This window comes from Pongo pygmaeus, chromosome Y (assembly GCF_028885625.2).
Source record: "Pongo pygmaeus isolate AG05252 chromosome Y, NHGRI_mPonPyg2-v2.0_pri, whole genome shotgun sequence".
Taxonomy (NCBI): Eukaryota; Metazoa; Chordata; class Mammalia; order Primates; family Hominidae; genus Pongo; species Pongo pygmaeus.
In genome coordinates, this window is record NC_072397.2 from 46,638,877 (window position 1) to 46,665,881 (window position 27,005).

A 27,005-nucleotide genomic window follows, 5' to 3' on the forward strand; every position below is an offset into this window, starting at 1 on the left:
ATGGAATGCAGTGGAGTGGAATTGAATGGTGTGGAGTGGAATATAATGGCTTGAAATGGAGTGGAGTGGAATGGCGTGGAGAGTAGTGGAATGGAATGGAGTGGAGTGGAATGTAATCAAACGGAATGGAAATGAGTGGAGTGGACTGGAACGGAGTGGAGTGGAATGGAATGGATTATAATGAAATCGAAATTAATGGAAAGGAGTAGAGTGCAGTGTAATTGCGTGCAGGGGATAGCAGCGGAATTGCGTGCAGTGGACTGCAACGGAATGGAGAGGAGTGGAGTGGATTAGACTGGAGTGGAGTAGAATGGAGTGGAAAGGAGTGGAATGGAGTGGAGTGGATTGGAGTGGATTGGAGTGGAGTGCAGTGGAATGGAGTGGAGTGGAGTTGAATAGAAATTAGTGGTGTGGAGTGGAAAGAAATGGAATGGAGTGAAATGGAATTGCAAGGAATGGAGTGGGATGGAGTTTAATAGAGTGGAGGAGAAGGAGTGGAATGGAATGCAATAGAATGGAATAGAATGGAAGGGAGCAGAGTGGAGTGGAATGTAGAGGAATGGAAAGGAGTGGAAGGGAGTGGATTGGAGAGGTGTGGAATGGAGTGGAATGGAGTGAAGGGGAGTGGAATTGAATAGAGTGGATTGGAGTGGATTCGAACGGAATGGAGTGGAGTGGAGTGCAGTGCAATGGAATACAATGGTGTGGAGTGGAATGCAGTAGACTGGAATAGAGTGGAATAGAGTAGAGTGGAGTGGAATGGAGTGGAGTGGAGTGGCATGGAATGGAGAGGGGTGGAGTGGAATGGTGTGGAATGGAGTGGAATGGAGCGGAATGGTGTGGAATAGAATGGAGTGGAAAGGAATGGAATGGAGTGAACTGGAGTGGAATGACGTGGAATGCAATGGAATAGAGTGAAATGGAATTCAATGCAGTGGATTGGAATGTAATGGCAAGAAATGGAGTGGAGTGGAGTGGAACAGAGAGGAGTGGACTGGATTGGAGTGGAATGGATTGGAATGGAATGTAGTGGAGTGGAGTAGAATGGATTGGAATGGATTGGAATCGAGTGGAGAGAAGAAGAATGGAATGCTATGGAATGGAGTTGAGTGGAATGGAACGGAGTGGAGTGGAGTGATGTGGAGTCGAATGGAATGGAGTGGAGTGGAATAGATTGGAATGGAATGGAGTGGAGTGGAGTGCAGTGGGATGGAATGAAATGGTGTGTAGCGTAATGGAGTGGACTGGAATAGAGTGGAATTGAGTGGAGTGTAGTGGAATGGTGTATAGTGGAACGGAATGGAATGGAGTGGAATGTAATGGAATGTAATGGAATGGAGTGAAGTGGAGTGGAATGGATTGGAGTGGAGAGGAATGAAGTGTAATGGATTGCAGCGGAGTGGAGGAGAGATGAATGGAATGGAGCAGAGTGGAGATGAGTGGAATAGAGTAGAGTGGAAAGGAATGCAATGCAGATGAACGGAATAGGATGGAAAGGAGAGGAGTGGAATGGAGTGGAGTGGAATGGCTTACAGTGGAATGGAATTTAATGGAGTTCACTTGAATGGAGTGGAATGGAGGGTAATGCAGTGGAGTGGAGTGGAGTGGAGAGGAATAGAGTGGAATGGACTAGAATGGAGGGGAATGGAAAGGAATGGGATAGAATGGAATGGAGTGAAGTGGAGTGCAATGAACTGGAATTGAGTGGAATTGAATTAAATGGAGTGGAATGGAATGGAACAGAGTGGAATGGAATGGAATTGCAAGGAATGGAGTGGAGTGGAGTGGAATAGAGTGGAGTGGAAAAAAATGGAATGGAATGGAATGGAATCAAATGGAGTGGAGTGGAGTTGGATGGAGAGGAATGGATTGGAGTGGAAGGGAGTGGACTGGAGTGGTGTGGAATGGAGGGGAATGGAGTGAAGTGGAGTGGAATAGAATAGAGTGGAAAGGAATGTATTCGAATGGAATGGAGTGAAGTGGAGTGCAGTGCAATGGAATGCAATGGTGTGAAATGGAAAGCAGTGTACTGCAATAGAGTGAAATATAGTGGAGTGGAGTGGCATGGAGTCGAGTGGAGTGGAATAGAATGGAGTGCAGTGGTGTGGAATGGAATGAAGTGGAGTGGAATGGAATCTAGTGGAGTAGAGTGAAATGTCGTGTAATGGAATGAAATGGAATGTCACGGAGTGAAATGGAGAGGAGTGGAATGGAGTATAGTGGAATGGAATGGAATAGAGTGGAATGGAATGGAATGGAATGGAAAGCAAAGGAGTGGAAAGGAATGGAATGAAATGAAATGGAATGGAATGGAGTGGAGTGGAATAGAGTGGAGTGGAGTGGAATGGAGTGGAGTGGAGTGCAGTGGAGAGCAATGGATTGTGGTGGAGTGCAGTGGATTTGAGAGGAGTGAAATGAAATGGAAAGGAATGGAGTGGAAGGGAGTGGAGTGGAGTGGAATGTAGAGGAATGGAATGAAGTGGAATGAAATGGACGGGAATGGAGTCGAGTGGAGTGGAGTAGAATAGAATGAAATGGAATGGAGTGGAGTGGAGTGGAATGCACTGGAATGGAGTGGAGTGGAGTTGAATGTAGAGTAGTGGAATGGAGAGGAGTGGAATGTAATGGCATAGAATGGAGTGGAATGGAGTGGAGATGAAAGGAATAGTGTGGAATGGAACGGAATGGAGTGGAATGGAGTGGAGATGAAAGGAATAGAGTGGAATGGAATGGAAAGGAATGGAATGGAGTGGAGTGGAATGTAGTGGAGTGGAATGGAGAGGAGTGGAATGTAATGGCATGGAATGGAGTGGAATGGAGTGGAGATGAAAGGAATAGTGTGGAATGGAATGGAATGGAGTGGAATGGAGTGGAGATGAAAGGAATAGAATGGAATGGAATGGAATTGAATGGAGTGGAGTGGAATGGAATGGAGATGAAAGGAATAGTGTGGAATGGAATGGAATGGAGTGGAATGGAGTGGAGATGAAAGGAATAGAAAGGAATGGAATGGAATGGAATGGAATTGAATGGAGTGGAGTGGAATGGAATGGAGATGAAAGGAATAGTGTGGAATGGAATGGAATGGAGTGGAATGGAGTGGAGATGAAAGGAATAGAATGGAATGGAATGGAATTGAATGGAGTGGAGTGGAATGTAGTGGAGTGGAATAGATTGGAGTGGAGTAGGGTGGAATGGAATGGAGTGGAGTGGTTTGGAGTAGAGTGCAATAGACTGGAATGAAATGGAATGGAATGCAATGGATTGGAGTGAAACAGAGTATAGTGGGGTGGAATGGAAATGATGGGAATGGAGTGGAATGGATGGGAGTGGAGTTGAGTGGACTGCAGTGGATTGGAATGGAATGGTGTAGAGTGGAATGGAATTGATTGTAATGAAATGGAATGTAATGGTGTGGAATGGAATAGAATGGAATGGAATAGAATGGAGTGCAATTGAATGGAATGGAATGAAATTGAATGGGTAGGAGTAGATTGGAATGGATTGGAGAGGAGTGGAATGGATTGGAGTGGAGTGGAGTGGATTGGAATGGAATGGAATGGAATGAAGTGGGTTGGAATGCAGTGGAGTGTAATGGAGTGGATTGGATTTCAGTGGAGAGCAATCGAATATGGTGGAGTGGAGCGGAGTGCAGTGGAATGGAATGAAATTTAATGGAAAAGAATGGAGTGGAGTGAAAAGGTGTGGAGTGGAGTGGAATGGAGAGGAATGGAATGAAGTGGAATAAAATGGAGTTGAGTGGAGTGGAGGGAAGTGCAGTGGACTATAATGGAAAGGAATATAGTGTAGTGGAGTGGAATGCAGTGGAATTGAGTGGAATAGAATGCAATGGAGTGGAAGGAAATGGAATGGAATGAAATCAAGTGTGGTGGAGTTGAATGGAGTGGAATGGATTGGAAAGGACTGGAATGTAATGGAATGGAGTGGAGTGGAATGGAGTGGTGACAAATAGAGTAGAATGGAATGGAATGGAATGGAGTGGAAAGGAATATAATGGAATGGAATGGAGTGGAGTGGAACGTACTGGAGTGGAATGGAGTGGGGTGTAGTGGGTTGGAATGAAACGAGGTGGAGTTGAGTGGATGGGAGTAGACTGGAATGAAATGGAATGGAATGGAACGGAGTGGAGTGAAATGGAGTGGAATGGAGAGGAATAGAATGGAGTGGAATGAACGGGAGTGGAGTGGAGTGGACTGGAGTGGAGTGGAATGGAATGAAGTAGAGTGGAATCGAGTGGAATGAAATGAAGGAGAGTGGAAACAAGTAGAATAGAAAGGAGTAGAGTGTTGCGGGGTTTAATGGAATGAAATGGAAAGGAATGGAGTGGAATGGAGTGGAACGGAATGGAGTGAAATGGAGTGGAATGGAGTAGAGTGGGTTGGAGTACAGTAGAATGGAGTGGAATGGACTGGAATGTAGTGGAATGGAATTTAATGGAATGGAATGGAATGGGGTGAAGTGGAATGGAATGGTATGGAGTGGAATGGAATGGAATGGAGTGGTATAGAATGGAATGGAATGGAATGGAAAGTAGTGGAGTGGAGTGCAGTGGAATGGAGTGGAGTGGAGTGGAATGGATTGGAAAACAGTGGAGTGGAGTGGAAAGGAATGGAATGGAATGGAGTGGAGTGGAATGTAATGGAGTGGAGTGGAGTGGAATGGAGTGTAAAGGAGTTAAATGGAATGGAGGGGATTGGAATGGAGAGGAGCGGAATGGAGTATACTGTAATGGCAGGGTATGGAGTGGAATGGAATGGAAAGAAATAAAATGGAATAGAGCGGAGTGGAGTGGAATGAAGAGGTGTGGAGTGGAATGGAGTGCAGTGAAGTGGGAAGGAATGGATGGAATGGAGTGGGTTGAAATGCAGTGGTTTACAATGGAGTCCAGTTCAGTGCAGTGGAGAGCAATGGAATGTGATGCAGTGCAGTGCAGCGGAGTAGAGTGGAATGAAATGGAATGTAATAGAATGGATTCGAGTGGAATGGAGTAGAGTGGAATGGGTTGGAATGGAATGGAGTGGAGTTGAGTGGAATGGCATAGAATGTAATGAAATGGAATGGAATGGAGTGGAGAGGAGTGAAACGGAATACAGTGGGTTTGAAAGAAGATAAATGGAATGGAGTGGATTGGAATGGTGTGGAGTGGAATGAAATGGAATGAAGGGGAGTGGAATGGAGTGGAAGGGAAAAGAGAGGAATGGAATAGAGTGGAATGGAAAGGAGTGGTGTGGAGTGGAGTCGAGTGGAGTGAAACAGAAAGGAGTGGTGTGGAGTGGAGTCGAGTGGAGTGGAGTGGAATGGAGTAGAGTGGAATGGAATCGAATGGAATGGAGAGGAGTTGAGTGGAGAGAAATGGAATGGAATGGAGTGGAGTGGAGTGGAATGGAATGGAGTGGAATGGACTGGAATGCGGTGGTGTGCAGTGGAAGGGAATGGAATGGAATGGAGTGGAATGTGGTGGAGTGGAATGGAGTGCAGTGGAGGGGGTTGAATGAAATGGAGTGGAGTGGAGTGGAGGGGAGGGGATTTGATTAGTGTGAGACGGGGTGGAAAGGAGTGGAGTGGAGTGGAATGCAGTGCAGACGAGTGGAATAGAGAGGAGTGGATTGGAGTGGAGTGGAGTGGAGAGGCATGAAATGGAGAAGAGTGTAATGGAGTGGAATGCAATGGAGTGGAGTGGTTTGCTGTGTAATGACATGGAATGGAATGGAGTGAAATGGAGTGGAACGGAATGGAGTGGAATGAAGGGGAATGGAGTGGAATGACGTAGAGAACAGGGGAATGGAGTGGAATAGACTGGAATGGAGTGGAATGGAATGGAGTAGAATGGAATGGAATGGAGTGGAATGGAATGGAATGGAATGGAGTGGAATGGAATGGTATGGCACGGAATGGAGAGGTTTGGAGTAGAATGGAGTATATTGGAGTGGTAAGGACTGGAATGGAATGGAAAGGAATGGAGTGGAGTGGAGTGAAAAGGAGTGGAATGCAGTGGTATGGAATGAAATGGAGTGGATTGTAATGTAATGGAGTGGAATTTAGTGGAATAGAGTGGAGTGGAGAGTAGTGGATTGGAATGGAATGGAATTCAGTGGAATGGAATGGAATGGAGTTGAGTGGAATGCAATGGCTTGGAAGGGAGTGGAGTGGAGGGGAGTGTAGTGGAGTGGAAAGGAATGGAGAATAATGGAATCTAAAGAGATGGAATGGAGTGTAGTGGAGTAGAATGTAGTGGAATGAAGTGGAGTAGAATGGTGTGGAGTGGAATGGAATGGAGTGGAGTGGAATGGAATGCAATGGAATGGAGTGGAGTGGAATGGAATGCAATGGAATGGAGTGGAGTAGAATGGAGTGGAATGGAGTGGAGTGCAATGCAATGGAATGGAGTGCTGTGTACTGGACTGGAATGGAATGGAACTGAATGGAATGGAATGGAATGGGGTGGAGTAGAACGGACTGGAGTAGGATAGAATGGAGTTGAATTGAAAGGAGGAGAATGGAATGGAGTGGAGTGCAGTGCAGTGCAATGGAGTGGAATGGATTGGAGTAGAGTGGAATGGAATGGAGTGGAGTGGAACGGAGTGCAGTGGAAAGGAAAGGAATGAATGGAGACGAGTGGAAAGGAGTGTAATGGAATGGAGTCGAATGGAGCAGACTGGAGGGGAGTGGAATGGGGTCGAATGCACTGGAATGGAGTGGAGTTGAATGGAATTTAGTGGAATGGAATGGAATGGAGTGGAAGGGAACAGAATGAATTGGAGTGGAGTGGAATGGAATGGAGTGGAATGGAATGTAGTCGAGTGGAGTGGATTGGAGGGAATTGGAGTGAAATGGAGTGGAGAGGAGTGGAGTTAATTTATTGGAGTGTCATGGAATGGATTGGAATGGAGTGGATTGGAGTGGAATGGAATGGAGTAGAATGGAATGGAGTGGAGTGGAAGAGATTGTAGTAAAGTGGTTTGAAGTGAAGTGTAATGAAATGGAGTGGAGTGGAATGGAATTTAGTGGTGTGTCATGGAATGGATTTTTAAAGCATGGACAGGAGTAGAATGGAGTGGAGTAGAATGGAGTGGAGTGGAATGGAGTGAAGTGCAATGGAATGGCATGGAATGGTGTAGAGTGTAAAGTAACAGAGTGGAGTGGAAAGGAATGGAATGTATTGGATAGGATTGGAGTGCAATGGAATGGATTGGAATGGTGTGGAGTGGAGTGCAATGCAATAAAATGGAGTTGAGTTGAATAGAATGGACTGGAGTGGAATGGAATGGAGATGAGTCAATTGGATTGGAAAGGAATGTAGTGGAATGGAGTGAAGTGGAGTGGAGTGCAGTGAAATGGAGTGGGATGGAATGGAGTTGAATGGAATGGAATGGAGTGAAGTGCAATGGAATGGAGTTGAGGGGAGTGGAGTGGAGTGGAATGGAGTGGTGTGAAATGGAGTGGGTGGACTTTAATGAAGTGAAATGGAGTGGAATGGAGTTGAATGGAGTGGAATGGAGTTGAATGGAATGAAAACAATGAAGTGGATTCTAATGGAGAGGAGTGGAACGGAGTAGAGTTGAGTGGAATGGAAAGGAGTGGAATGGAAGGGAATGGAATGGAATGAAATGGAATGGAGTGGAGTGCAGTGGTATGGAGTGGAGAGGAGTGGAATGCAGTAGTGTGAAGTGGAATGTAGAAGAATGGAATGGAGTGTAATGTAATGGAATAGAGTGGAGTGGACTGGATTGGAGTGAAATGGAATGGAGTAGGGTAGAATTTATTGAAATGGAATGGAGTGGAGTGGTATGGACACAATTCAATGGAATGGAATGGAGTGGAATGGAGTGGAACAGAATGGAGTGGAATGGAGGGGAATGGAGTGGAATGGATGGAGTGCAGTTGAATGGATTGGAGTGGAGTGGAATGGAGAGGAATGGAATGGAGTGAAATGCAATGGACTGGAATGGAGTAGAGTAGAGTGGAATGGTATGGAATGGAATGGAGTTCAATTGAATGGAATGGAATGGAATGAAAAGTAATGGAATGGAATGGAATGGAGTGGATTGGAAGGGAATGGAATGGAATGGAATGGAATGGAATGGAATGGAATGGAATGGAATGGAACGGAATTCAATGGAATGGAATGGAATGGAATGAAGTGGATTGGAAGAGAATGGAATGGAATGGAATGAAATGGAATGGAATCAAGTGGAGAGGAGTGGAAAGGAGTGGAATGTAATTGAATGGAGTGGAAAGGAAAGGAGTGGAGTGAAAGGGAGTGGAGTGGTATCGAGTGGAGTGCAATGGAGTAGAGTGGAATGGAATGGAATGGAAAGGAATGGAATGGAACTGAATGGAATGGAATGGAGGAGAGAGGAAAGGAGTGGAGTAGAGAGAACAGAGAAGAATGGAAGAGAGTGAAATGGAATGGAGAGGAGGGGAGTGGAGTGTAGTGCAGTGGAATGAAATGGAGTAGAGTGGAATGGAGTGGAATGGAATGGGGTGGAGTGGAATGTAGTGTAATGGAATGGAATGGAGTGCAGTGGAATGGAGTGGAATAAAAAGGGGTGGAATGGAGGGGAATGGAGTGGAATGTTGTGAAGTGGACTGGAACGGAGTGGAGTGGAGTGGAATGGAGTTTAATGGAAGGGAATGGAATGGAATGCAGTACAGTGGAGTGGAATTTTGGGAAGTGGACTGGAAAGGACTGGAGTGAAATGGAATGGAGATTAATGGAATGGAATCTAGTGCAATGCAGTAGATTGGAGTGGAAAGGAGTGCAGTAGAATGGAATGAAATGGAATGGAATGGAGTGGAGTGTAAAGGAATGGAGTGGAGTGGAGAGTAATGGAGTGGAATGCAATGGGGTGGAATGGAATGCAGTGGATTGGAATAGAATGGGGTGGAGTGGAATGGAATGGAATGTAGTGGAATGAAGTAGAGTGGAATAGAATGGAATGGAGTGGTGTTGAATGGAGTGGACTGAAATGGAGTGGAATGGAGTGGAATGGAGTGGCAAGGAAAGGAGTGGAATGGAATCGAAAAGAACTCAGTGGAAGGGAGTGCAGTGGAGTGGAATGGAGTGGCATGGAATGGAGTGCAGTGGAGTCGAATAGAATGGAATGGAGTGGAGTGGAATGGAGTGCAATAGAATGGAGTGGAATGGAGTGGAGTGGAATGGAGTGGAGTGGATTGGAAATTTGTGGTCTGGAATGGACAGGAAAGGAAAGGAGTGGAATGGAATGGAGTAGAATGGAATGGAATGGTATGGAATGAAGTTGACTGGAGTGGAGTGGAATGCAGTGGAGTGGACTGGAATGGAGTGGAGTGGAATGGAAGGGAGTTTAATGGAATGGAATGGAATGGAATGGAATGGAATGCAGTAGAGTGGAGTGGAATTTAGTGGAGTGGACTGGAAATGACTGGAGTGAAATGGAATTGAGTTTAATGGAATGAATTGTAATGGAATGCAGTATAGTGTAGTGGAATGGAGTGGATTGGAGTGGAGTGGAAGGGAATGGAATGGAGTGGAGTGGAGTGGAATGGAGTCGGGTGGAGAGGAATGGAGTGGAATGGAATGGAATGGAATGGAATGCGGTGGGGTTGATTGGAATGGAGTGGAGTGGAATGGAATGGAATGTAGTGGAATGGAGTGGAGTGGAATACTTTGAGTGGAGTTATATGGAGTGGACTGAAATGTAGTGGAATGGAGTAGAATGGAGTGGCAAGGAAAGGAGTGGAATGGAATGGAATTGAATGGAGTGGAGTGGATGGAGTGTACAGGAATGGAATGGAATAGAGTCATGTGGAGTGGAGAGGATTGGAGTGGACTGGAGTGGAATGGATTGGAATGAAGTGGAATGGAAAGGAGTGGAGTGGAGTGGAATGGAAAGAAATGGACAGGAATGTAATGGAATGGATTGTAATGGAATGGAATGGATTGGAATGTAGTGCAGTCTGGAGGAATGGAATGGAGTGGAGTGAAGTGGAATGGAAAGGAATGGAATGGAGTGGAGTGGAGTGAAGTGGAATGGAAAGGAATGGAATGGAGTGGAGTGGAGTGAAGTGGAATGGAAAGGAATGGAATGGAGTGGAGTGGAGTGGAATGGAGTGGAGTGAAGTGGAATGGAAAGGAATGGAATGGAGTGGAGTGGAGTGGAGTGGAATGGAGTGGAGTGGAGTGGATTGGAGTGCAGTGGGATGGAATGGAATGTAGTTCAAGTTGAGATTGTGCCTCTGAATTCCAGATTGAGTGACAGAGTGAGATACTCTAGAAAGAAAGGATTGTAATGCAATGTAACAGAATGGAATAGATTGGAGTGGACTACAGTGCAGTGGAGTGAAGTGGAGAGGAGTGGTATGGAGAGGAATGGAATGGGATTTAATGGAACAGAATGAAGTGGAGGGAAGTGGGGTGGAGTTTAGTGTAGTGGAATGGAGCGGAATGGAATGGGATGGAGTGGAATAGAGTGGAGTGCAGTGCAGAGGAAAGGAGTGGAATGGAGTGGAATGGAATTGGATATAATGGAATGGAGTGGAGTGGATTGGAGTGGAAAAGAGTGGATTGGAAATGAATGGAATTTAATGGAATGGAATGCATTGGAATGGAATGCAAAGGAATGCAATTGAATAGAATTCAATGCAATGGAAAGTGACATGTAATGTGAGCTGACATTGTGCCATTACACTCCAGCCTGGGTTACACAGTGATATCTTGTCGAAGGAAAGGAATGGAATGCAACGGAGTGAAATGGAATGGAATAGAATGGAATGGAATGGAATGGAGTCGAGTGGAGTTCAGTAGAGTGGTTTGGAATGGAGTGGAAAGGAAAGGGATGGAGTGGAAAGGAATGGAGTGGAGTGCAGAAGAGTGGAATGAAATAGTATTTAATGGAATGGAATGGAGTGGAATGCAATGGGATGGTGAAAAGAAAAGTGAGCTGAGATTATGCCACTGCACTACACCTTTTGATCCATAGTGAGGTCCTGTGGAAAGAAAGGAATGGAATTGAAAGGAGTGGAATAGAATGGAATGGAGTGGAGTGGAGTGTTGTGGAATGTAGTGGTGTGGAATGGAATGGATTGGAGTTGAAAGGAAGGGATTGGCATGGAATGGATTGGAGGGGAGTGGAGTGGAGTGTAACGTAGTGGAGTGGAGAGGAATGGAGTGGAATGGAATGGATTGGAGGGGAATGGAATGGAATGGAGTGGAGTGGAATGGAGTGGAATGGAATATTATGTAGTGGAATGGAATGGAGTGGAATGGAGGGGATTAGAGTGGAATGCAGTAGAATGGAGTGAAATGGAGTGGAACGGACTGTAATGGAGTGGAACGAAATGGAATGGAATGGAGTGAAATGGAATGGAATGGAATGGAATGGAATGGAATGGAATGGAATGGAATGGAATGCATTGGACTGGGTGGAATGAACTGGAATGGAGTGGAATGCAATGGATCATAGTGGAATGGAATGGAATGGAGTGGAATGGTGTTGAACGGATATAAATGGAATGGAGTGGAATGAAATGGAGTAGAGTGGAGTGAAGTGGAGTGGAATGGAATGGATTGGAGTGGTATATATTGGAATGGAATGGAGTAGAGAGAACTGCAGTGGAATGGAATGGTGTGGAGTGGAAAGGAATGGAATGGAATGAAGTGGAGAGGAGTGGAGTGGAATGGAGTGGAGTGGAGTGGAATGGAATGGAATGGAGTGGAATGGAATAGAAAAGTGTGGAGTGGAATGGAATTGGGTGGGGTGGAATGGCGTGGAATGGAATGGAGTGGAGTGGAATGGAATGGAGTGGAGTGGAGTAGAGTGGAATGGAGTGGAATGGACTACAATGGAGTGGAATGGAATTGAATGGTGGGAAATGGAAAGTAATGTAATGGAATGCAATGGAATTGAGTGGAGTGGAGTGTAATTTAGTGGAGTTAAGAGGAATGGAGTGGAATGGAGTGGAATGGAATAGAGTGTAGTGGAGTGGAATGAAATGGAATGGAATGGAGTGGAGTAAGTGGAGTGGAGTGGAATGGAATGGAATTGGGTGGAGTGGAAAGGAGTGGAATGGAATGCAGTGGAAAGGAGTCATTCGTACTGGAATGGATGGGAGAGGGGTGGAGTGGAATGAAGTGGAGTGGAGTGCAGTGGAGTGGGATGGAATGTATTGTAATGGAGGCTGAGATTGTCCCACTACTCTTCAGGCTGGTTGACAGACTAAGAAATTCTCGAAAGAAAGGAATGGAATGGAATGCAGTGGAATGTAATGGAATGGATTGGATTGGAGTGGATTGGAGTTGGTTGGAGTGAAGTAGATTGGAGAGGAATGGAGAGGAATGGAATGGGATGTAATGGAATGTAGTGGAGTGGAGTGGAGTGAAAGAGAGTGCAGTGGAATACAATATAATGCAAAGGAATTGAATGCAATGCAACGGAATGTGACATGTAGTGTGAGTTGAGATTCTGCCACTGCACACCAGCCTGTGTGACACAGTGATATACTGTCGAAGGAAAGGAGTGGAAAGCAATGGAGTGAAACGGAATGAAATGGAGTGGAGTGGAGGGCAGTGGAGTGGTTTGGAATGGAGTCGAATGGAATTGGATGGAGTGGAATGGAATGGAGTAGAGTGCAGTGGAGTGGAGTGAAATGGTATGGAATGGAATGCGATGGAATGCAATGCAATGGAAAGATGGAAAGAAATGTGAGCTGAGATTGTGCCACTGCACTCCAGATTTGGCGACAGAGTGAGATCCTGTGGAAAGAAACGAATGGAAAGGAATGCAGTGGAATGGAATGGAATGGAGAGGAGTGGAGTGGAGTGTTGTGGAACGGAGTGGTGTGGAATGGAATAGATTGGAGTTGAAACCAATGGAATGCAATGGAATGGAATGGATTGGAGTGGAGTGGAGTGGAATGGAGTGGAGTGGAGTGGAGTGGAATAGACTGTACTGGAATGGAATGGAGTGCAATGGAATGGAATTGAATGGAATGAAGTGGAATGGAATGGAATGGAGTGGAGTGGAGGGGAATGGAGTGTAGTGGAATGGAATAGAGTGGAATGGAATAGAATGGAGTTTAACGGAATGGAGTGGAAAGGATGGTAATAGAGTGGAATGGAGTGGCATGAGGTGGAATGGAGTGGAATGGAGTGGAAGAGAATGAAATGGAAAGGAATGGAATGGAGTGAAGTAAAGTGGAACAAGCTGGAATGCAGTGGAATGGAATGGAATGGAGTGGAATGGAATGGAATGGAGTGGAATGGAATGGAATGGTGTGGATTGGAATGGAATGGCGAGGAATGGAGTGGCGTGGAGTGGAATAGGGTGGAGTGGAGAGCAATGTAGTGGAATGGATTGGAATGGAATGGAGTGCAGTGGAGGGGAATCGAATGGAATGGATGTGAATCGAGTGGAGATGAGTAGAATGGAATTGAATGGAGTTTAGTGGAGTGGAATGGAGTTGAGTGGAATGCAGTGGAGTGGAGTGAAGTGGAGTGGAATGGAGTTGAGTGGAATGCAGTGGAGTGGAGTGAAGTGCAGTGGAATGGAATGGAGTGGAGTGGAATGGATTGGAATGGAATGGAGTGGAGTGGAGTGCAGTGGACTGCAATGCAAAGATGTGTAGTTGAATGGACTGGACTGGAATAGAGTGGAAATGAGTGGAGTGGAGTGGAATGGAGTGGAGTGGAGTGGAATGGAATGGAGTTGGGTGTAGTTGAATGGACTGGAAGGGATTGGAAAGGAATGGAATAGAATGGAATGGAATGGAATGGAATGGAATGGAATGGAGTGGAGTGGAATGGGTTGGAATGCAACGGAGTGGATTGGAATGGAATGGAATGGAATGGAACGGAGTGGAGTGGAATGGAGTGGAAAGGAATGGAGTGGAGTGGAGTGGAATGAAGTGGAATGCAATGGAGTGGATTGGAGTGGAGTGGAATGAAATGGAATGGAGTGGAGTGGAATGGAGTGGAACGCAATGGAGTGGATTGTAGTGGAGTGGAATGGAGTGGAAAGGAATGGAGTGGAGTGGAGTGGAGTGGAATGAAGTGGAATGCAATGGAGTGGATTGGAGTGGAGTGAAATGAAATGGAATGGAGTGGAGGGGAATGGAGTGGAACGCAATGGAGTGGATTGCAGTGGAGTGGAATGGAATGGAATGGAGTGGAGTGGAATGAAGTCGAATGGAATGGAGGCAAATGGAGTGGAGTGAAATGGAGAGGAATGCAATGGATTGTATTGGAGAGGAGAGGAATGACATGGAATGGAGAGGAGTGGAATAGAGTGGAATGGAATGGAATGGAGTGGAATGGAGTGGAATGCAATGGAGTGGATTAGAGAGGAGAGGAATGGCATGGAATGGAGTGGAATAGAATAGAGTGGAATGGAATGGAATGGAGTGGAGTGGAGTGGAGTGGAGTAAAGTGGAATGGAATGGAAAGGAATGGTGTGGAGTGGAATAGAATGCAGTGGAATGGAATGGAATAGAATGGAGTGGAGTAGAGTAGAATGGAGTGTAGTGGAGTCGAATGGATTTGAATGCAATGGAATGGACTGGTTTGGAGTGGAATGGAGTGGAGTGGAATGGAATAGAGTGGAATGGAATGGAACGGAGTGGAATGCAATGGAATGTAATGGAATGCAATGAAGTGAAGTGGAATGGAGTGGAGTGGAGAGGAATGCAGTAGAATGGATTGGAGTGGATAGTGGGAGAGATGATTGGAATGGAGTGGAGTGGAGTTGATTTGAATGGAAGAGAGTGGAAAGGAATGCAATGGAGTTGAATAGAAAGGAATGGAGTGTAGTTGAATGGAGTGGAGTGTAATAGAGTGAAGTGGAATGGAATTTTATGGAGTTTATTGGAATGGAGTGGAATGGAGGGCAATTCAGTGGAATAGAGTGGTGTGGAGAGTAACGGGGTCGAATTGAGTAGAGTGGAGCAGAATGGAATGCAATGGGATCGAATGGAACAGAGTGAAGTGGAGTGGAATGAACTGGAACGGAGTGGAATGGAATGGAATGGAGTGGAATGGAATGGAATTGCAAGGTATGGAGTGGGGTGGAGATTAATAGAGTGGAAGGGAAAGAGTGGTATGGAATGGATTGAAATGGAATGGAATGGAATAGAATGGAATGGAAAGGAGTGGAGTGGAGTGGAATGTAGAGGAATGTATTGGAGTGGAAGGGAGTGGACTGGAGTGTTGTGGAATGGAGGGAATAGAGTGAAGTGGAGTGGTATGGAATAGAGTGGGTTGGAGTGGAATCGAATGGAGTGGAGTTGTGTGGAGTGCAGTGCAATGGAATGCAATTGTGTGGAGTGCAAGGCAGTGGACTGGAATAGGGTGGAATAGAGTGGAGTAGAGTGGAATGGAATGGAGTGGAGTGGCAAGGAATGGAGTTGAGTGGAGCGGAATGGAGTGGAATGGAGTGCAATGGATTGTAACAGAATGGAATGGAAAGGAATGGAATGAAGTGAAGTAAGTGGAATGAACTGGAATGACGTGGAATGGAATGGATTAGAGTGGAATGGAATGGTATGGATTGGATTGGAATGTAATGGTAAGGAATGGAGTGGAGTGGAGTGGAATAGAGAGGAGTGGACAGGATTGGAGTGGAATGGATTGGAAAGGAATGTAGTGCAGTGGAGTAGAATGGATTGGAATGGATTGGAATCGAGTGGAGAGGAGTAGAATGGAATGGAATGGATTTGAGTGGAGTGGAACGGAGGGGAGTGGAATGGAGTGAAGTGGAGTGAACTGGATTGGACTGGAATGGAGTGGCGTGTAATGGAATGGAGTGGAGTGGAATGGAATAGAATGGAGTGCAGTGGAGTAGAGTAGAGTGGAGTGGAGTCAAATGGATTTGAATGGAATGGAAGCGAATGTATTGGAGTGGAATGGTGTATAGTGGAACGGAATGGAATGGAGTGGAATGTAATGGAATGTAATGGAATGCAGTGAAGTGGAATGGAATGGAGTGGAGTGAAGAGGAATGCAGTGGAATGGATTGCAGCGGAGTGGAGGAGAGATGAATGGAATGGAGCGGAGTGGTGTTGGGTGGAATGGAGTAGAGTGGAATGGAATGCATTGGAGTTGAATGGAATAAAATGGAATGGAGAGGAGTGGAATGGAGTGGAGTGTAATGGAGTACAGTGGAAAGGAATTTAATGGCGTTTAGTTGAATGGAGTCGAATCGAGAGGAATGCAGTGGAATGGAGTGGAGTGGAGTGGAATAGAGTGGAATGGACTAGAATGGAGTGGAATATAAAGGAATGGGATCGAATGGAAAGGAGTGACGTGGAGTGGAATTAACTGGAGTGGAGTGGAGTGCAGTAGAGTGGAGTGGAAAGGAGTGGAATGGAATAGAATGGAATGGGATTTAATGGAATGCAATGGAATGGAATGGAATGGAATGCAATGGAATGGAATGGAATCGAGTGGAGTGGAGTTGAATGGAGAGGAATGGATTGGAGTGGAAGAGAGTGGACTGGAGTGGTGTGGAATGGAGTGGAATGTAGTGAAGTGGAGTGGAATGGAATAGAGTGGATTGGAATAGATTCAAATTGAATGGAGTGGAGTGGAGTGCATTGCAAAGGAATGCAATGGGGTCAAATGGAAAGCAGTGTACTGGAATAGAGTGGAATAGAGTGGAGTTGAGTGGAATGGAATGGAATGGAATGGAATGGAATGGAGTGGAGAGGAGTGGAATCGAGTGGAGTGGAGTGGAACGTAGTGTAATGGAATGAAATGTAATGCCGTGGTGTGGAAAGGAGAGGAGTGGAATGGAATAGAGTGGAATGGAATGGAATAGAGTGGAATGGAATGGAATGGAATGGAATGGAATGGAATGTAGAGGAATGGAGTGGAATGAAATGGTATGGAATGAAATGGAATGGAGTGGAGTGGAATGGAGTAGAGTGGAGTGGAACGGAGTAGAGTGGATTGGAATGGAGTGGAGTGGAGTGCAGTGGAGAGCAATGGATTGTGGTCGAGTGTAGTGGATTTGAGTGGAGTGAAATGAAATGGAATGGAGTGGAGTGGAATGCAGTGTAGTGGAGTGGAAAGGAGAGGAATGGAATGGAGTGGAATGAAGAGGAGTGTAGTGGGGTGGAATGGAAATGAAGGGAATGGAGTGGAATGGATTGGAGTAGAATTGAGTGGACTGGAGTGGAGTGGAATGGAATTGAGTAGAGTGGAATGGAGTTGAATGGAATGAAACGGAATGGAATGGAGTGGAATGGAGAGGAGTGGAATGGAGTAGAATTGAACGGAATGGAATGGATTGCAATGGAATGGAATGGAATGAAATTGAATGCGGAGGAGTGGATTGGAATGGACTGGAGTGGAGTGGAATGGGTTGGAGTGGAGTGGAGTGTATTGGAATGGAATGGAATGAAGTGGGTTGTAATGCAGTGGAGTGGAATGCAGTGGATTAGATTGTAGTGGAGAGCAATGGAATGTGGTGGAGTGGAGTGGAGTGGAGTGGAATGGAATGAAATTGAATGGAATAGAATGGACTGGAGCTGAAATGAGTGGAGTGGAGTGGAATGGATAGGAATGGATTGAAGTGGAATAAAGTGGAGCTGAGTGGATTGGAGTGGAATGCAGTGGAATATAATGGAATGGAAAGTAGTGGAGTGGAGTGGAATGCAGTGGAATTGAGTGGAATAGAATGGAATGGAGTGGAATGGAATGGAATGGCATGAAATCAAGGGGAGTAGAGTTGAATGGAGGGGAATGCAGTGTAAATGATTGGAATGTAATGGAATGGAGTAGAGTGGAATGAAGGGGTGACGAGTGGTGTAGAGTGGAATGGAATGGAATGCAGTGGAATGGAATTTAATGGATTGGAATGGAGCGGAGTGGAATGTAGTGGAGTGGAATGGAGTGGAGAGGAGTGGGTTGGAATGGAATGTAGTGGAGTTTAGTGAAGTGGAGTAGACCGGAATGAAATGGAATGGAATGGAATGGAGTGGCGTGAAATGGAGTGCATAGGGTTCGAATGGAGAGGAATAGAATGGAGTGGAGTGAACTGGAGTGGAGTGGATTGGACTGGAGTAGAGTGGAATGGAATGGAGTGGAGTGGAATCGAGTGGAATGGAAAGGAGTAGAGTGTTGTGGAGTTTAATGGAATGGAATGGAATGGAATGGAATGGAATGGAGTGGAATGGAATGGAATGACGTGGAATGGAGTGGAACGAAATGGAGGGGAATGGAGTGGAATGTAGAAGAATGCATTGGAGTACAGTAGAATGGAGTGGAATGGACTGGATTGTATTGGAATGGAATTTAACGGAATGGAATGGAATGGAATGGAGTGGAGTGGAATGGAATAGAATGGAGTGGAATGGAATGGAATGGAGTGTCATACAATGGAATGGAATGGAATGGAATGGAATGGAGTGGAGAGGGATGGAATGGAGTGGAGTGGAATTGAGTGGAAAGCAGCCGAGTAGAGTGGAAAGGAGTGGAATGGAATGCACTGGAGTGGAATGGAATGGAGTGGAGTGGAGTGGAATGGAGTTAAATGGAGTGAAATGGAATGGAGAGGATTGGAATGGAGAGGAGTGGAATGGAGTATACTGGAATGGCATGGTATGCAGTGAAATGGAATGGAATGAAATGAAATGGAATAGAGTTGAGTGGAGTGGAATGGAGAGGAGTGGAGTGGAATGGAGTGGAGTGAAGTGGAATGGAAGGAATGGAATGGATTGGGTTGGAATGCAGTGGAGTGTAACGGAGTCCAGTGCAGTGCAGTGGACAGCAATGGAATGTGATGGAGTGGAGTGCCGGGGAGTGGAGTGGAATGAAATGGAATGTAATGGAATGGATTGGAGTGGAATGGAGTGGAGTGGAATGGGTTGGAATGAAACAGAGGGAGTTGAGTGGAGTGGAGTAGACTGTAATGAAATGGAATGGAATGGAATGGAGAGGAGTGAAATGGAATGCATTTGGGTGAAATGGAGAGGAATGTAATGAAGTCGAATGAAATGGAGTGGAGTGGAGTGGACTGGATTGAAGTGGAATGGAATGCAGTAGAGTGGAATAGAGTGGTATGTAATGGAGTGGAGTGTTCTCTAGCTGAATGGAATGGAATGGAGAGGAATGGAGGGGAACAGAATGGAGTGAAATGGAGTGGAATTGAGTAGAATTGAGAGGAGTACAGAAGAATGGAGTGGAGTACAGAAGAATGGAGTAGAATGGACTGGAATGTAGTGGAATGGAATTTGATGTAATGGAATAGAATGGAGTGGAGTGGAAAGGACTGGAATGGAGTGGAATGGAATGGAGTGGAATGGAAAGGAATGCAGTGGAGTTGAGTGCAGTAAAATGGAGGACAGTGGAGTGGAATGGAGTGGAAACAAGAGGAGTGGAGTGGAATGGAATGGAATGGAATGGAGTGGATTAGAGTGGAATGGAGTGTAGTGGAGTGGAATGGAGTGTAATGGAATGAAATTGAATGGAGTGGAGTGGAATTCAGAGGAGTGGAATGGAGTACAGTGGAATGGAGTGGAATGGAGTGGAATGGAATGAAATGGAATGGAGTGGAGTGGAATGGAATGGAATTGAGTGGAATGAAATGGAATTGAGTGGAGTGAAACGGAATGCAATGGAGTGGAGTAGAATGCAGTGGAGTGGAGTGAAATGGAATGGAGTGGAGTGGAATGGAATGGAATGGTACGGAGTGGGTTGGATTGCAGTGGAGTGGAATGAGTTGAATGGAGTGCAGTGGAGAGCAATGGAATGTGGTGGAGTGTAGGGGTAGTGGAGTGGAGTGGAATGAAATGGAATGGAATGAAATGGAGTGGAGTGGATATGAGTGGAGTGGAGTGGAAAGGAGAGGAATGGAATGGAGTGGAATGAATTGGAGTGGAGTGCAGTGGATTGGAGTGGATTGGAATGGAATCGAATTGAATGTTGTGGAGTGGAGTGGAATGCACTGGAATGAAGTGGAATGGAATGGAATGGCATAAAATGGAGTGGAGTGGAGTTGAATAGTGTGGAGTGCAGTGGAAAGGAGTGGAATGGAGTGGAATGGAGTGGATTGGAATGCAGTGGATATGAAAGGAGTAGAGTGGAATGGAATGAAATGAAATTGAATGGAATAGAGTGGAGTGCAGTGGAGCAGAGTGGATTGGAATGGAATGGAGAGGAAAAGAATGGAGTGGAATGAAATGGATCTGAGTGGAGTAGAGTGGAGTACAGAGGAATTGAATGAAATGGAATGGAGTCGAGTGGAGTGGAATGCACTGGAATGGAGTGGAAAGGAATGCAATGGAGTGGAAAGGAACGGAATGGCATGAAATCTAGTGGAGTGGAGTTGAATGGAGTGCAGTGGTTTGTGAAGGAGTGGAATGTAATGAAATGGAGTGGAATGGAGTGTTGGCGAATGGAGTAGAGTGTAATGGAGTGGAATGGAGTGGAATGGAATGGAAAGGAGTGGAGTGGTATGTAGTGGAGTGTAATGTAGCAAATGATTGGAATTAAACGGAACGGAGTGGAATGGAATGGAGTGGAGAGGAATGGAAGGGAATAGAGTGGAATGTAGTGGAATGGAATGGAGTGGAATGGACTGGAATGTAGTGGAATGGAATTTGATGGAATGGAATGGAGTGGAGTGGAATGGAATGGAATGGAGTCGAGTGGAATGGAATGGAATGGATTGGAATGGAAAGGAATGGAGATAAATGGAATGGAATGGAATGGTATGGAATGTAGTGGTGTGAAGTGGAGTGGAATGTAGTGGAGTGCAGTGGAATGGAGTGGAAAAAAGTGGACAGTAGTGGCATAGGATGGAATGGAATGGAGTGGAGTGAAGTGGAATGGAGTGGAAAGGAGTGGAATGGAATGGAGTGAAATGCAATGAAATGGAATGGAGTGGAGAGGAATGGAGAGGAGTGGAATGGAGTATAGTGGAATGCAATGGAATGAAGTGTAATGGAATGCAATGGAATGCAGTGGAATGGAATGGAATGGAATGGAATGAAACGGAATGGAGAGGAGTGGAGTGGAATGGAGTGGATTGGATTTGAATGGAGTGGAGTGAAGTGGAATGGAATGTAGTTGGTTGGAATGCAGTAGAATGGAATGGAGTGGAATGGAGTGCAGGAGAGAGCAATGGAATGTGGTGGAGTTTAGTGGAGAGGAGTGGAGTGGAAAGAAATGGAATGAAATGAAATGGAGCGGAGTGGAATGGAATGGCATGGATTGGAATGGAGTGGAACGGAGTGGAATGGAATGGAACGGAGTGGAATGGAATGGAACGGAGTGGAATGGAATGGAATGTAGTGGAGTGGAGTGGAATGGATTGGAATGGAGTGGAGTGGAGTGGAAGGGAGTGGAAAGAAGTGGAATGGAGTGGAATTGAATGGAATGGAATGAAGTGGCAAGGAGCGCAATGTAGTGGAGTGGATTGGCATGGAGAGTAATGGAATGAAATGGAATGCAATGGAGTGTAATGAAGAGGAGTGGAATGGAGTACAGTGGAATGGAAAGGAATGGAGTGGAATGGAATGGAATGAAACGAAATGGAATGCAGTGGAGGGGAGTGGAGAGGAAGGGAGTGGAATGGAGTGGAATGGAGTGGAGTGGAGTGGAATGGAATGGAATGGAATGGAGTGGATTGGAATGGATTATAGGGCAATGTAGTGCAGTGGAGTGCAGTGGAGAGCCATGGAATGTGGTGGAGTGGAGTGGAGTGTATTGACATGAAATGCAATGGAACGGAGTGGAGTGAAATGGAGTGGAGTAGAGTGGGTGGGAATGGAATGGAGTGGAGTTGAGTGGAGTGAAATAGACTGGAAAGAAATTTAATGGAATGGAATGGATTAGAGAAAAATGGAGTGTAGTTGGGGGGAATGGAGAGGAATGGAATGGAGAGGAATGAAATGGAGCGGTGTGGAGTGGACTGGAGTGGAGTGAAATGGTATGGAGTAGAGTGGAATGTAGAGAAATGGAATGAAATGGAATGGAATGGAGTGGAATGGAGTGGAATGGAATGGGATGAAATGGAATGGAGTGGAGTGGAGTGTAATGGAGTGGAGTGGATTTGAAAGGAGTGGAGTGGATTGGAATGGAATGGAATGGAATGGAGTGGGTTGGAAAGCAGTGGAGTGGAATGGAGTGGAATGGAGTGCAGTGGAGAGCAATGGAACGTGGTGTAGTGGAGTAGAGTGGAGTCGAATTAAATGGAATGGAATGAAAAAGAATGGAGTGGAATGGAGTGGCATGGATTGGAATCGAATTGAACTGAGTGGAGTGGAATGGAACAGTATGGAATGGAATGGAATGTAGTGGAGTGGAGTGGAATGGAGTGGAGTGGAAAAAAGTGAAGTGGAGTGGAATGGAATGGAAAGGAATGGAGTGGAATAAAGTGAAGTGGAGTGGAATGGAAAGGAATCGAGTGGAATGGAGTGGAGTGGAGTGGAATGTAGTGTAATGGAAAGAAATGGAATTGAGTGGAGTGGAACAGAGAGGAGGGGAATGGAATGGAATGGAGTAGAATGGAATGGAATAAAATGGAATGGAATGGAATGGAATGGAATGGAGTGGAGAGGAAGGGTGTGGAGTGGAGTGGAATGGAGTGGAGTGGAGTGGAGTAGAATGGAATGGATTGGAATGGAGTGGGTTGGAATGCAGTGGAGTGCAATGTAGTGCCATGGAGTGCAGTGGAGAGCAATGGAATGTGGTGGATTGGAGTCGAGTGGAGTGGAGAATAATGAAATAGAATGTAATGTCATGGAGTGGAGTAGATTGGGTTGGAATGGAATGGAGTGGAGTTCAGTGGAGTGAAGTAGACTGGAATGAAATTGAATGGAATGGAATGGATTGGAGTGAAACTAAGTGTAGTGGGGTGGAACGGAGAGGAATGGAATGGAGTGGAATGAAATGGAGTGGAGTGGAGTGGATTGGAGCAGAGTGAAATGGAATGGAGTAGAGTGGAATGGAGTGGAATTGAATGGAGTCGAGTGATGTGGAGCTTAATGGAGTAGGATGGAGTGGAGTGGAACGGAATGGAGTGAAATGGAGTGGAATGGAGTAGAATGGAGTGGAGTACAGAAGAATGGAGTGGAATGTAGTGGAATGGAATTTGATGGAATGGAATGGAATAGAATGGGGTGGAGTGGAATGTACTGGAATGGAGTGCAATGGAATGGAACAGAGTGGTATGAAATTGAATGCAGTGGAATGGAATGGAACGGAGTGGAATCGAAGGGAATGTTGTGGAAAGGAGTTGAGTGGAATATAGAAGAGTGGCATGGAATGGAGTGGAAAGAAGTGGAGTAGAATGGAATGGAATGGGGAGGAGGGGAGTGGAATGGAGAGGAGTGGAAAGGAATGGAGTGTAAAGAAATGGAATGGAGTGGAGAGGAATGGAGAGTACTGGAATGGTATATAGTGGAATGAAATGGAATGGATTGGACTGGAATGGAATAGAATGGAGTGGAATGGAACGGAATGCAATGGAAAGGAATGCAATGGAATGGAATGAAATCAAATGGATTGGAGTAAGTGGAGTGGAAGAGATTGCAGTGGATTGGAAAGGAGTGCAGTGGACTGGAATGGAATGGAGTGGGTAGGAATGCAGTGGAGTGGAATGGAGTGGAGTGGAGTGCAGTGAAGAGCAATGGAATGTGGTGGAGTGTAGTGGAGTGCAGTGGAGTGAAGTGGAATGAAATGGAATGGAATGAAATGGAGTGTAGTGGAATGGAGTGGAATGGAGTGGAATGGAGTGGAATGGAATGGAACGGAGTGGAATGGAGTGGAATGGAATGGAATGTAGTGAATTGGAGTGGAGTGTAATGGAGTGGAGTGGAGTGGAATGGAAGGAAACGAAGAGGAACGGAAGGTAATGGAGAGGAATGGAATGGAATGTACTGGTATGAAGTTGAGTGGAATGGAGTGGAGTGAAGTGGAGTGGAAAGGAGTGGGAAAAAGTGGAGTGGAATGGAATGGAATGGAATGGAGTGCAGTGGAGTGGAATGGAGTGGATAGGAGTGGAATGAAATGGAATGGAGTGGAGTGAAATGGTGAGCAGTGGAATGGAGTATAGTGGAATGCAATGGAATAGAAGGGAATGGAATGGAATGGAGCGGAATGGAAGGGAATGGAATGGAGTGGAAAGGAATGGAAAGGAATGGGATGAAATGGAATGGAGTGGAGTGGAATGGAATGCAGTGGAGTGGAGTGGAATGTAGTGGAGGGGAGTGGAATGGACAGGATTGGAATGGAGTGGGTTGGAATGCAGTGGATTGAATCGAGTGGAGTGCAGTGGAGAGCAATGGAATGCGGTGGAGTGTAGTGGAGGGCATCGTAGTGAAATGAAATGGAATGGAATTAAATGGAAAAGAGTGGAATGGAGTGGAGTGGAGTGGAATGGAGAGGAATGGAATGGAGTGGAATGGAGTGGAGTTGAGTGGAGTGGAGTATAGTGGAATGGAGAGGAATGGAATGGAGTGTAATGAAATGCAGTGGAGTGGAGAGGAGTAGATTGGAGTTGAATGGAATGGATACGAGTGGAGTGAAATCCACAGGAATGAAGTGGAATGGAATGGAAAGGCATGAAATGGAGTGGAGTGGAGTTGAATGGAGTGGAATAGAGAGGAGAGGAGTGGAATGTAACGGAATAGAGTGAAGTGGAATGGAGTGGAGATGAAAGGAGTAGAGTGGAGGAGGAGCCAAGATGGCTGAATAGGAACAGCTCCGGTCTACAGCTCCCAGCGTGAGCGACGCAGAAGACAGGAGATTTCTGCATTTCCATCTGAGGTACCGTGTTCATCTCACTAGGGAGTGCCAGACAGTGGGCGCAGGTCAGTGGGTGAGTGCACCGTGGGTCAGCCGAAGCAGGGGCGAGGCATTGCCTCACTCGGGAAGCGCAAGGGGTCAGGGAATTCCCTTTCCAGGGGTGACAGACGGTACCTGGAAAATAGGGCCACTCCCACCCAAATACTGTGCTTTTCCGACAGGCTTAGGAAACGGTGACCCAGGAGATTACAGCCCGCACCTGGCTCATAGGGTCCTACACCCACGGAGTCTCGCTGATTGCTAGCACACAGTCTAAGATCAAACAGCAAGTCGGCAGCGAGGCTGGGGGAGGGTTGCCCGCCATTGCCCAGGTTCACTTATGTAAACAAAGCAGCTGGGAAGCTTGAACTGGGTGGAGCCCACCACAGCTCACGGAGGCCTGCCTGCCTCTGTAGGCTCCACCTCTGGGGGCAGGGCATAGACAAAAAAAAGACAGCAGTAACCTCTGCAGACTTAAATGTCCCTGTCTGACAGCTTTGAGGAGAGCAGTGGTTCTCCCAGCATGCAGCTGGAGATCTGAGAATGGGCAGACTGCCTCCTCAAGTGGGTCCCTGACCCCTGAACCCTGAGCAGCCTAACTGGGAGGCACCCCCCAGCAGGGGCAGACTGACACCTCACACGGCTGGCCAGGTAATCTAACAGACCTGCAGCTGAGGGTCCTGTCTGTTAGAAGGAAAACTAATAGAAAGGACATCCACACCAAAAACCCATCTGTACATCACCATCATCAAAGACCGAAAGTGGATAAAACCACAAAGATGGGGAAAAAACAGAGCATAAAAACTGGAAACTCTAAAAAGCAGAGTACCTCTCCTCCTCCAAAGGAATGCAGTTCCTCACCAGCAATGGAACAAAGCTGGACAGAGAATGACTTTGACGAGTTGAGAGAAGAAGGCTTCAGATAATCAAATTATTCCGAGCTACGGGAGGATATTCAAAACAAAGGCAAAGAAGATGAAAACTTTGAAAAAAACTTAGAAGAATGTATAACTAGAATAACCAATACAGAGAAGTGCTTAAAGGAGCTGATGGAGCTGAAAACCAAGGCTCGAGAACTACGTGAAGAATGCAGAAGCCTCAGGAGCCGATGTGATCAAATGGAAGAAAGGGCACCAGCCCTGGAAGATGAAATGAATGAAATGAAGTGAGAAGGGAAGTTTAGAGAAAAAAGAATAAAAAGAAACGAGCAAAGCCTCCAAGAAATTTGGGACTATGTGAAAAGACCAAATCTACGTCTGATTGGTGTACCTGAAAGTGACGGGGAGAATGGAACCAAGTTGGAAAACACTCTGCAGGATATTATCCAGGAGAACTTCCCCAATCTAGCAAGGCAGGCCAACATTCAGATTCAGGAAATACAGAGAAGGCCACAAAGATATTCCTCAAGAAAAGCAACTCCAAGACACATAATTGTCAGATTCACCAAAGTTGAAATGAAGGAAAAAATGTTAAGGGCAGCCAGAGAGAAAGGTCGGGTTACAATCAAAGGGAAGCCCATCAGACTAACAGCGGATCTCTCGGTAGAAACCCTACAAGCCAGAAGAGAGTGGGGGCCAATATTCAACATTCTTAAAGAAAAGAATTTTCAACCCAGAATTTCATATCCAGCCAAACTAAGCTTCATAAGTGAAGGAGAAATAAAATACTTTACAGACAAGCAAATGCTGAGAGATTATGACACCACCAGGCCTGCCATAAAAGAGCTCCTGACGGAAGCGCTAAACATGGAAAGGCACAACCGGTACCAGCCACTGCAAAATCATGCCAAAATGTAAAGACCATCGAGACTAGGAAGACACTGCATCAAGTAACGAGCAAAATAACCAGCTAACATCATAATAACAGGATCAAATTCACACATAACAATATTAACTTTAAATGTAAATGGACTAAACGCTAAAATTAAAAGACACAGACTGGAAAACTGGATAAAGACTCAAGACCCATCAATATGCAGTATTCAGGAAACCCATCTCACTTGCAGAGACACATATAGGCTCAAAATAAAAGGATGGAGGAAGATCTACCAAGCAAATGGAAAACAAAAAGACAGGGGTTGCAATCCTAGTCTCTGATAAAACAGACTTTAAACCAACAAAGATCAAAAGAGACAAAGAAGGCCATTACATAATGGTAAAGGGATTAATTCAACAAGAAGAGCTAACTATCCTAAATATATATGCATCCAAAACAGGAGCAC